General features: G+C 34.7%; 1 pseudogene; it reads left to right on the plus strand.

Moving 5' to 3' along the window:
* The first annotated feature begins 10,441 nt into the window (after positions 1 to 10,441).
* Positions 10,442 to 10,737, plus strand: LOC141552892 (biogenesis of lysosome-related organelles complex 1 subunit 2-like; annotated as a pseudogene).
* Positions 10,738 to 12,863: the final 2,126 nt, after the last annotated feature.

Below are 12,863 nucleotides of genomic sequence, written 5' to 3' on the forward strand. Positions count from 1 at the left end.
ATTGGGATAAGCTCATCATTTCTGTGATATTCTTCAAATCTCTCTTTTTAGTCCTATCTAAGGGATCTCTGTTTCAAAAATGAAAGATCCACTTAATCATAGAAGGTGAAAACTGAGAATTGAATCCATTTGACCCAAATAGGGCAGTGCCTCCTGGAACATTTGGGCTAGCTTCTTTATAATACTAGCAAGGCCAGAAACTTAAAACCAAGAGGTTCTTAGCAATCAGTTACTGCTACAAGTATGACCTGTCAGAGGGAGTCCTCAGAGGTTCAGAGAAATTTTGGAAGTATTTGCTCAGTGAAACTATTTAATAAGGACCCATTTCTAGCTGTACCAAACACAAGCATCTTTTCTGAGGCCCAGGCTTACCCCCTTATATGATTAGTCAGTTATGGGAGTAGAAATACCTCAATCAGATCTACTTGTTATTACTGAGAAGGGGACAAAATTTGGGCAAGTTCATGCAATAAGTAGCAGAGCTGAAATTATCCCAGATGCTCTGCTTCAAATTAATTGCTTATTCCACAACATCATAGCAATACCTAGTAATTTATTGATAAGGTGGAACCATTATATTATATCTCTGTTGTAGGAGGTATAAATGAACTAATTTTAAACTTATAGTTTAGGAAACCTATGTAGAATTACTTCTAGATCAGGAGAGGAACATAATCAGAGCTCATTTTGGGGGAGACTTAAATGGCAGAATCTATGAAATAACTAGATTTTACACAAATGTTATTCTTTATTATATTTGAATCTTAATGTTTTATAGGATTATTCTGTCCTGTGGTCAATGAAGACCAATTTATTTAAAATGAACTTGAATGATATATGCCTAATAATGAAATAAAACATGAAGCATCTTCCATGATTAATTCAAAGATATGTTAAGATGTTTTGGATGGTTACTAATAGTTCTTCAACCTAAACCTCTAATTGAGGATTTGTATACTTAATAACTGATTAAGATCTAACATATTTTGAGAGGATATGTGAACGTCTTTGGGAAATAGCTCAACAAATTGCGGTACCTGGTTACAATGGTATATTATTATTGTACTAAAAGAAACAACAAATATAATGGATGCAGAGGGGCATGGAAGGACTTACGTGAAATGATGCAAACTAGAGCCAAGAAAACAATATACACAATTACTAAAGCAATATAAACAACTACCAAATAACTGAAAATGAATGTTTTGAAATTACACAGAACAAACTTGGCTTTATGGAAGATTGCTGAGGTAGAATGTCTAAGGGTGTGGAAGACTGAATATATTTTCAGATTTTTTTTTGATGTATTGATGATTTTTAACTTATTCCTCTTTTTTAACTTCCTTAATTGTGTATGTGTTATTTTTCTCTTATTCCTCTTTTTCTAATTTCTTTAGCTCTTTGTGTGTGTGTATGTGAGAGAGACAAAGAGAGAAAAAGAGAGAGAGATACAAGGAGAATGTAGGTAAAGAAAAAAGACATCAATAAAAGTCTATTAAAATAATTAATAGCTGACATTCATAGCTCAATTTAGAATCATAGATCATAGAATTTGGAGGTGGCAGGGATCTTAGTTTCATATGGAGGAAGAAAAGGTCAAGAATCTCAAGGATAGTGATGAAAAAAAGTGGGAAGGAAGATCAGCACCAGATTTCAAAGTTTACTACAAAGCTGTAATCATTAAAGTAATTTGGTCCCAATGATACATACATACATACATACACACACACACACACACACACACACACACACACACACACACACATAGATAGAGAGAAAAGAGAAAACAAAGAGATGAAGACAGAGAGGTGAAGAGAGACAGAGATAAACAGAAAGACAGAGAGAGAGAAAGAGAAAGAGAGAAAGACAGAGAGACAGAGAAATGGAGATTTTATAAAACCTAGTTATTGGGGGAAAGACTCACTATTTGACAACAATATCCTAGGAAAATTGGACAGCATCCTGGCAGAAATTAGGTTTATACCAACTACTCATACCATATACCAAAATAAATTCCAAATGGATATATCTCCTAGACACATCATAAATACATTAAAGGAGCAAGAAGAAATTGTCTTTCAGATTTATAAGCAGAAGAGTTCATGACTAAAATAATAGAGATGATTTTTAATTTATAAAACTTAATTTTTTTGTATAAATGAATCTATTATAGTAAAAATTATGAGAGCTTTCCCCAGGTTACTGGGGGGGAATCTTTGTCATATGTTTATTTGATAATGATCTCTTTTCCATGATATGTAAGAAACAGATTCAAATGTGTAAGATTAAGAAATGTTATGTCCCTGGTAGATTAATGGTCAAAGAATAAAATAGGCAGTTTTCAAAAGATCAAACCAAGCTACAACAACTATATTAAAATGCTATAAATCACTAATAATTAGAGAAATGCAAATTAAAACAATTTTGAGTTTCACAAAAATTATGAACAAATTATGTCTTAAAGGGCACATGGGAAAGCAAGTGTATACTAGTGCACTACCGATGATGCTATGAATTGGCCCAATCATTCCAAAAAGCAATTTGGAACTGTGCCCAGAAAGTTAACAAACTGTTCATATTCTTTGATCCAGCTATGTACTACGTGGTACTTATTATCCCCTAAAGAAACCAAAGGAAAAGAAAAAGGGTCTCTATAGACCAAAACACATGTAGCCCCAATTTAATAATGATAGTAATTTTTTTGAGTAGGGTAATATAAGAGAATATTAAATAATAAAGTAGATGATTTCAAAACAAAATGGGAAGACTTTTATAAACTGATTCAGAATGGAGTAAGTAGACTTAGGAGAACAATTTATAAAATGACAACATTATGGAGAAAAACAACTTTGAAAGACTTTAAAACCCTTATCAATGCCTTCATAAACTGTGAATCCAAAAAAAAAAAAAAAAAAAAAAGACAAAACATGACACTCATCTCCTGACAGGAGCAGTGATGAATTTAATATGCAAAAAAGAGAAAAACATTTTTAGCCATCACTACTATGGGAGTGTTTCTTGCCAGGCTATGCATTTTTGTAGAGAATAATTTGTTTTATTCATTGTTTGTTTTTATTTTAATTTTTTCATTTGCTCAAGTGAAAAACGCATAATGTGAAAAACAGATTGATTAAAATACTTTTTTACTTAAGAATTAAAATAATAATAAAAAAACCTTAAAATGATTATAAAGAATGACTCACTACGAAGAATAACAAAGGGAGACAACTAAATGATGTAAAAACAGTAAAAGCTTCCTTAAAAATTAATAGCTGGCATTCTTGGCTCAATCTAAGGTCATGGAATATAGAATTGGTAGGGATCTTAGATTTCATCTAGCCCAAACACATTAATTTACAGAAAGGGAAACTGTTGTTCAAAGAGTTCAAGTGATTTTCCCCAAGTTGCAAAGCTCCTTACATATATTCCCTTATATAAGTTTTACGATAATCCTGATTTAGACTGTACAGTCATGTTATTTCCATTTTACAGAGAAGAAAACTGAAATCAGAGTGGTTATAGGACTGACCAAGGCCACAGAGCTAATAAGTGTTGGGGTGGGTCTCCAAGACCAAGTCAAGCAGCCTATCTATGTTCCAAGGCTGTTGTATTCACCTTTACATATAATTTTACCTTTCAAGGAAGTGTTGTTTAACATGCCTCTGTGGAGGATTTATTAGAACTGAAATGGAAACGCTTTCAAGGTTTTATTAAGAGATATATTCATCTTGAACAACTTCTCTCCCTCCTGGGCATTCATGAATGTAGTCTGGAGAGGTGGGTTGGGAGTTGAGTTTTGATATATATGATTCCTAGGAGGTGGTATCAAGGGAGACATTTTTCAGTCAAAGGCTCCATGAGCACAGGGTTTGTAAAAGTCTATAGGCAGCAGTTATGAAAAGATCTACAAGAAAAAGGCTGCTAGGTAGTTATTGGGAAAATTAGTGGTACTTGAAGGTGCTTATAAAGAAGTACTTTTAGTATTTTGAACAAAAAATTATCAGTGTGTTCAATAATATCTGTTCCAACATTTAGGCATTTGTGTTCCAAGACTAGGCTAGACTTGGTGAATGATCTGTAAAGACTCAGGTTAATGAAACCCTGACATTTTCTTCTAAGATAGGTCTATTATGGTTCAGTGAAAAGGTCACTGGCCTCAGAGTAAGGAGGAAGTTGATCTCATGATCTCACCCTTTTTTGCTACTAGATGCTAGTTGTGTTATAATAGACAATTCACTTATCCCACAATATCCCACTTTTGTTGTGAGTCACAAGAGATAATGTGTGTAATACCTCTCTTAAACATTATAGCATTAAACATCAACCATTATTATTACAAACCCATCAATATTGAATAAGAAGAAAAGGTGCAGGGTTTGGGGATCATCTCAGTCCAATTGTTTCCTTTATTGATCTCCAGCTAAATTCTCCTTTAATGTAATGGAGAAGAAACAACATTTCTCGCCATTTCTCAAGGTGAACAATGAAACAGGGAATGTAATACTGGGAAAATCTTAGGATCATAGATTTAGAAATAGAAACTACCTTATATATTATCTAGTTTAATTTCCTCAGTTTTTACAAGAGGAAAAACGTCTCATAGTAGTACTAAGTGCTGCTGAATCACTCAATTGTTCTAACTAGGTCCATTAAAATTTGTTATATAACCACAATTGGGCTCTCATTGATACTAGAACATTCTATCCACCACTCCACAGTAACTCTAACAAGATTTTTCTTTTTTTCTTTTTTCTCAAATCTCTTGTGACTCTCCTTCTCCCTACTCTCTCAACTGAGAGCCTCATCTCATATTTTGTAGGAAAAAAATGAGGCCATTTTTCTCGAACTCTCTTTTTACCTCTATTCCTCATCTCATTCCTTTTGCCACTATCTCTTCCTTCATTCCTGTTTTGCATGAAGAGGTGCCCTATCTCCTTGGTAAGGTAAACCCTTCTACCTACACATGTGATTGCCTTCTATCTTGTCTTCTCTAGAAGACTGCTCTCTCTATTATCCTTGATTTCTCATTTTTCTTCAATTTCTGCAGGTTTATTAGCTCTTTCCCTGATGCCCATGCCTCTATTATCTTCAAAAAAATCTTTACTTGATCCTCCCATTCTCAAAACTATTATCCTATCTCTTTATATCTTTTCTGTCCTTTGCAGAACAAACTCCTTGGGAAGGCCACCCACAAAAGATGTCTCCATTTCCTCTTTATTTACTCACTTTTCAATATTTTATAATCCTGCCTACTATCTCATTATTGCCTTGAAACTGTTCTCTTCAGAGTGAACAGTAAACTCATAATTGCCAAATTCAGTTTTGTTTTGTTTTGTTTTGTTTTGTTTTGTTTTGTTTTTATCATTACTTATACTTCTTGATCTTTCTGTAGCCTTCACTGCTAATCACTTTCTTCTTGGCACTCTCCTCTATGTTTTTGGGATACCACATTATTTTTCTATTTATCAGATCATCCTCTTTTCCTTTCCTTTGGTGGATTTTCATCCAGGTCATGCCTACTAGCTGTGAGCATACCATAAGGCTCTGTCCTCTTTATTATTTCCCTTGGTAATTTCACCACTACTTTTTAAAATATGAATTTATAATTATAACAAATGTGACCATTTCACTATACAAAAACAAAAGAAATGATTTTTAGATAGTTAACTTCTGTTACATAATTTTTAAAAAATAGGTTTTAAATTAAAGATGGTAGTAATAAGTAGTACTTATTTATACCTGTTCTGTATTTTTCTCATTTATGTGTTTTCTTGTTTTATTGATGCTCTATTTTTTTCTTTTCTAACATCACATACTAAATTACTCCCCCCTCAAATAAAGCCTTTGCATTATTACCTCAATGAATTAATTCATTAGACTTGTTTAGAAAATTCTCTTTCAACCTGTCTGGTACATCTTCTCTCTGTAAAGAGACAGAGAGTGCAATATCATTCAAATTCTGCAGGTATGATTGATCACTGCATTCACTGATCAAAGTTTTATTGTATTTCAAAGTTGCTTTCCTCTATGTTATTATGGCCAATTTTCACAATTTCTATTTATTTATTTATTTGTTTGTTTGTTTATTTATTTATTTATGCAATAGAACAAGCATTTCTTTAACATAGTATAAAATGTGATTGAACAAGAAACTGCAATTTTTATCTACAATTTGCTATTTCATATATATATAGTTATTATCTAAATTTATATATATATATATTTACATTTTTCCAATCCCTTCAATCCATCCTAGAGATAGCTCTCTCCCCTGCCCACACACATATTCTGTCCAACTCTTTTGACGCCATTTGAAGTCTTCATGGCAAAAATACTGGAGTGATTTGCTTTTTCCTACTCCTACTCCAGCTCATTTGACAAATGAGGAACTTGAGGCAAATGTAGTTAAGTGATTTTCTCAGGGTCACATAGCTAGTGAGTTTCTAAGGTTGAATTTGAACTTAGGAAGATGAGTGGGGGCTATCAGGGTGTTGAGGTGAGTGGTTGTTAATAATAACCAAGATCTCACAATTTAAGACTGATTATTTGTTGATAAAATATAAGGATATCTAATCAGAACACCTTCAAAGTCTCCAGGGGAGATTGGCCTAGGATTTGGAATCTCCAAGTTGACATATCTGTCTCCTAACTTGATGTATGACTGTATCTTTTCTTTCATCCTCTATTTTGTCCCCATAGGTTCATAGCACAGATCTCAGCTGAGGGAGGAACCTGGAACTCTGATGCTGGCTGATGGATTTGTCCTTCATGCCTTAGTTTCTGGCACTTTGTCCTATGATGATGTATTCTTTCGACAGGATGGAGGAGGTAGTGCAGTGAACACCTCTTTAGGGTCCTCAAATGAAACTTTGAAAGCTCCAGTTTGTTTGATGCTGTGAAAGCTTAGAACTGAGTCCTGGTCCAGGAATTCCAGCTTGAGTCTTCCTATATTCCGTATCTCTAAAACTCAGGTTGCATTTAGAAAAATTCTTTATGTGAAACTCCTGACAATACAGCATCCCCAGCCCTGTCTATCATTTCAAACCCATATGAGCAATGCAGAGTGGAAAGTGTTAGCTCATCTCTGCTGGGTTGACATGCTGAGCTGGGAGGCCACTTAAGGTTAGGTCTGAGTAGGTGAAGGTCCCTCCCCCAGAAGACTAGAGACAGATGTGAATCAATTTGGAGTCCAGATGTTCAAAGACTAACAATACCTCCAAATAATGCATTTATTTGGTGGGCTTTCTCCTCTAAACTTTCTTAGCACTTATCCACCCATGATAACCCACTTGTCTTTTTTGCCTGCTTCCAATCAGAGTAAAGCCCATGTGAGCCATAGCAGAGAAGAGTATATTCCCTGACCTTTCAGCCTCTTCATCCCTAATTGGTTCCATGCTTTGGAATTAATTAGATGAGTTGGCAATCCATCACTTATTGGAAAAGAACAGAGGCTCTGAAGGAAACACTGATTTACATTATCCCATAAATTACCTCCATGCATGTGAGGCAGTGGTCTGGGATCTCAGAGGGATTTCTTCAGGATGCACACACAGGGACTATAAGGTCAACATGTGGTCCTTTGAGCTGGAAGAAGAGGGAACAGAACTGGTTGGAACTGTTGAGAAGTTTCCTAATAAAAATATTGTCCATTTTTTTTTCAGCTCATGGTATTTAGAAAGCCACTTTTCTGAGGGAAGAAGAGCAAGAAAATAGAGGCATGGTGCTTCTGTATTCTCAGGATATAAAACCAAGCCAATATGCTCCCCCAGCAAAAAAAAAAAAAAAAATAAAAGAACCCACCCCTCCCAATACTTTGTTATGTGTGAAAATGACACAAATGGATAACTCTTAACCCTTAGCCAAAATTCTTCTTGGTACACAGAAGCTCATACAATCCTCTGAGAGAATTATTGTGAAAAAGTCATATGACTGAAAAGACCCCTCTCATGAGTAGATGTCAGGTGACATAGAATCTAATTCCAATTTTATTTCTTAGAGAAGGTTTTCTATTAGTTTTCTAGTTGGACAGTTTTTACCTCTTTCAATAACCATAACAAAATATCTTATTTTCTCTTGTTGTATCATCATTTTGTGCATGGTGTGTGTGTGTGTGTGTGTGTGTGTGTGTGTGTGTGTGTGTGTGTGTGTTTAGCACTGATTGAATAAAGTTGGTTTGTAAATCCTAATCTTATCTGATTCTCATGATAACCCCATGGCATCTGTCTCTGTCTTGTTTTTACAGAGAAAGAAACAAAAGCTGAGAGAAATAAATGATTTCCTCCAAGGTCTCAATAAACCAATTGCTCAGAACAGCTGGAGTGCTCAGGAGAGGGTTCTTTGGCTGTTTCTATCATACCAGCCAAAGCTTAGAAATGGAAAGGAAGAGCTCTCTTTTTAAACATCCGAAGATGTGACACTTACTAGGTATGTGACTCATAGCAATATCACTTATTGCCATTTTACAGATGAGTAAACTGGAGCTCAGAATAGTAAATAATGTATTCTATTGGCCCACCATGTTCTTGTGAGAATGCTTTGTACTCCTTAACATACTAATAAGAGTTCTTTCATCTTCCTCATTCTTTTTCTCCTCTTCCTTTTCTTCTGTTCCTCAGAGATTTTTTTTTTTTAATTTGGACATTTCACTTTTTTTTTTCAATAACCATAGAAAAACATCTCATGTTCCCATTACTCCCTGGCCAATTTTTCAATATCTTTCCTGTCACCAGGACTATTAATCCCTGAGGACTTACTGTTTTATTTCTGGGACTTCTGTCTGGATCTTAATGTCTGACTGGTGAGCACCATGCAAACTTCTCTACCCAACTACTTTATCAGTGGCAGATATGTGATACCTTGGCAGAAACTTTGTCAGGTACTCTACATGTACTGCTATCCCCAATTCCGGATTCTGGAATCATAATCAAGTGAATGTTACCATTAATCCTTAGAAGGAGTGCTGATCTATTTCTCTATAATTCCTATTATAGGAATTGTAATTCCTTTCTGGACTTTTTCAAATCAAAATAATCTCCCTGGCTATCTACTCTTTCCCTCCACTGGAATATAAACTCAATGAGAAATAGTTTTCCATTTTATTTTTTGTTTTCTGGGTTTTAACACAGAGCTTGGTACATTGTAAACACTTAATGCATATTTTATTTATTCATTCTTCCTTTTCTTTTTCCATTCATTCAGCACAAATTTATTAAATGACTATGTTCAGGGTTGTATAATTATTTTGTTATTAAAACAAAACTCAATACATGTTATATTAAGTGAAATGCTAAAAAATAAATTGGACTAATATCTTGCTGTTACATTTATTAGAAAATTTGGAAATGACTTTTGTATTTTGGCATCTTAATTGCTTCCCATTTGGGCATGTGTAGACACAGTAGAGCAGTAACTAGGGCAGGGCTACTGGGACTTTTTCCCAAGGTGCTAGTAGAAGGCGAAGGCAACTAACAACTTTTGTAGTAGCTTAGAAATTGGGGAACTTAGCACCTAGTTAGCAAGAATAATTAATTAAAATAGGAAGATACCAGATGGCTTGCACTTCATCTGGCCCACCACAGATGAGCTTTCCCCTGAACAGCAACAGCCTGTTCCTCCTCTACCATTATATCCTCTCCAGGAGGTATTTTGCACCATTTGCCCTGGGTGGTTTTTTTTTTTTTTTTAAACTGGTTACAATTGTAGACACAATTAATGTTTCAAGAAGCAATAGAACAAACCTTGTAAGATTTGAAATTGCTTTTCTGAATACTTTCAGATAACTCAAATGTTTGTTTCTTGTCCTTAAACGCAACAGCAAATATTATTGACAACTCACTAGATGTATGTGCATAGTTTGCCATAAAGAGATACTATATTCAACTCCCATTTTCTGTTTCTTGTCATTATTCTTCTTTCTCCTAACTTCATGGCTCTGTTAATATCATCTCCAAAGTCCGGAACAGACTCTCCTCATTTTACTAAATGTTTACCAAATTTTACATTTTACTAAATTACTAAATAAAATTTACTAAAGTATCTCTCTTTCTTTAAGGCTTAAATTAAATATGATATATTCTTTCCTGATGCCTTTAGATGAAAATGATGTGGGTTCCTTACATTTACTTTTCCTTTAAAAATTCTTGCGTGGGGCACTATCTTCCAGCTGGTCACTTTCCCTGCTCTGCTTTTCTGTCCATCCTTCCCTTCTTCCATTCCCCTTTCCCTTCTCCTTCTCCTTCCACTTACCCTCTTCTTCTCTTTTTCCTTTTCTCTCCCATTCCCCTCCCCTTCCTCCTTCTCCCCTTGCCCTATCCCTCTCTCATTCTCATCCTTCCCTTCATTGTCTCCTCCCTTCTCCCCACCTCCACAAGGCAGTGGTTAAGACAGTAGACCACAGATCTCCCCCTACCCCAAAGCAGGGTTTATAGGATTGTGCCATGACATGTTCTCCAAGATGGCCTCCTACCTGAGCAGCAAACTGATAACCACCAATGAAAACTATAATCTTCTGGAAAATATAAGCAAATTAACCAGCTTGAAATATCTAGGAATATAACTTATTGCAATAAAAATTAATGTAAACCTAAAGAACCTAAACCAGAAATATGCAGTACTTGAGCCTTATCTGGGTCAGATCACCTTAACTGAGGAACAAGTAACAGTTCTTGAGTAGGTAGTCAGAAATAGGATGCATATTCAAAGAAATTAGAAGGAAAATACAAGAAGTTAGAAGTGTGACGAAAGAATTCTTTAGCACAAAGACTTTTAACTTTGAGAATGTTTCAGAAGAGCTGAAGTGCTTCAGCTCCATAAAAGGCAGACGTGCTACGTTGGTCCAGGGAGAATCATAGACCCACCTTTGGTTTGATGTGGCCACTCCTTGATGCCTTCGTAAAATTGTACTCCCTGGAACTCCATATTGTTAAGTACTTCATTTTGTGCCCTGGATCAGGGCTCAGAAATAAATATAAACATTCAGTAGAGGAGACATAGATGAGTTACTCTGGTCTCTTTTTCTCTTCCTTCCTCCCATCCCCTCTTTGATTCCCGTGTTCCCAACCTCTTCTAACTTGTTGCCGATTTATGGAAAAAAAAAACTCAATTTTTTTCATTATATCTCTATATTATTATATAGCTCCATCTTCTTCCTCACCCCCTCCCTTCTTCCCTCTCTCTTTCTCTGTGTATCTCTTTGTCTGTCTCTCCCTCCTGTCTCTCTATCTCTTTGTGTCTCTCTGTCTCCTATCTCTGTCTCTCTCATACCATATAAGTGTAATTAAGCAAAAGAAACTAATACTTGTTAACATCTGAAAATATATACCCTATTCTGCTTCTACATTCCACATTCTTTCTACTATCATATACCTCCTCACATTTTTCATTGCCCTTTGTCTGGACCTTTTCTGAATCTTACTCTGTTCTGTGTCATACTTGTCATGTACTTACATTTCTGTCCATTGAACTACAGGGTCCTTGAGAAACCATGTAATATCTTTTTTTTATGATTCCAAATATGTGCAAAAAACTTATCCATGCTTAATGTATTATGTGATGTGATTTTGTTTTTGTTTTTGCTTTTTGCTTTGAACTATTGATTTGAAAAAGATAATCCTTATTTTTGAAAAAATATGTAAATTTATTGAGCCAATTGATAGGATTTTCCCATGTCTCTCTATATGAGTATCCTTGGCTATAAAGAGCAGAATATCTGGAGATGACTAATATATATATATATATATATATATATATATATATATATATATATATATATATATATGTATGTATGTATATGTATATGTATATGTGTGTGTGTGTGTGTGTGTGTATATTTGCAAACCTATCTGTATATTGAAAAATCATTTCTAAGTGAACACTCTACTTCTGATGGTCCTTGAAGACTGGTGCATACGTCAGGCAGAACTTCTCAATGATCTGTAATAGCTAGTTTCTTTGAAATGATGGGGAGTTCAGACAGCTTCTAAAGGATGAGGTTAAAGAGGGCTCCTGTGGTGAAGGACTGTGGCATAATAATACCTTCCAAATGCTTTTCTTTTAAGAAGCAGCAAGCTCATGACACAGACCATCATACCTATTCTCACGATGTCTGGGTGAGACAGGTATTATTATCCAAATTTTATAGTCAAGAAATCAACTCAGGTAGCAAGTGAAAATCTTTCCAGGGTCCTATAGTGAACTAAGATACTGTGCCAAAATGTCTAGAGACCTGATTTCTGACCCTATATTCTTTTGACTAGACAAAATGATTATATAGAATAAAGTCATGTGAGAAGGATTTTATTATATCACTTCCTGAATAAAAAAACATTCAATGACCACCTTCTACCATCACTACCATTGCTAAATGTTCCCACTTAATTAGATAAACAAACATATATTCAATAAACATTCATGAATGAAATCCAAATGCTTTAGCTTGGCATTTAAGGCCCTCAACCTATATGTTAAGTATTTATTACATGTCAGAAATTGTGCTAACCACTAGAAATATAAAATTGAGCTGAAAAAAGCTCACATTTTAATGGATGAAGGCAATACATTAAAAGGAGTTGAAAAGCAGAATGAGAACAAAGGTACTTATATGAGGGCTTAGTAGAGGAAGTCTGAAATATAATTTGGAGAAAATCCACTATTTCATTTGTATAGGAAATTCTCAGATAAGGAAATCCCTTCAACTAAGTAATATATTATGCTTTATATTCTGCAGTTTCCAGAATAACATTAGGTCTATTTATTAACACATACATACATACACAGACATATATACATATATATGTCTGTGTAAATATATGTGTGTGTGTGTCTATATACATATATAACCTCAGTGAATTACCTTAGCTAGATTG

Source organism: Sminthopsis crassicaudata, chromosome 2, assembly GCF_048593235.1.
Source record: "Sminthopsis crassicaudata isolate SCR6 chromosome 2, ASM4859323v1, whole genome shotgun sequence".
Classification (NCBI taxonomy): domain Eukaryota; kingdom Metazoa; phylum Chordata; class Mammalia; order Dasyuromorphia; family Dasyuridae; genus Sminthopsis; species Sminthopsis crassicaudata.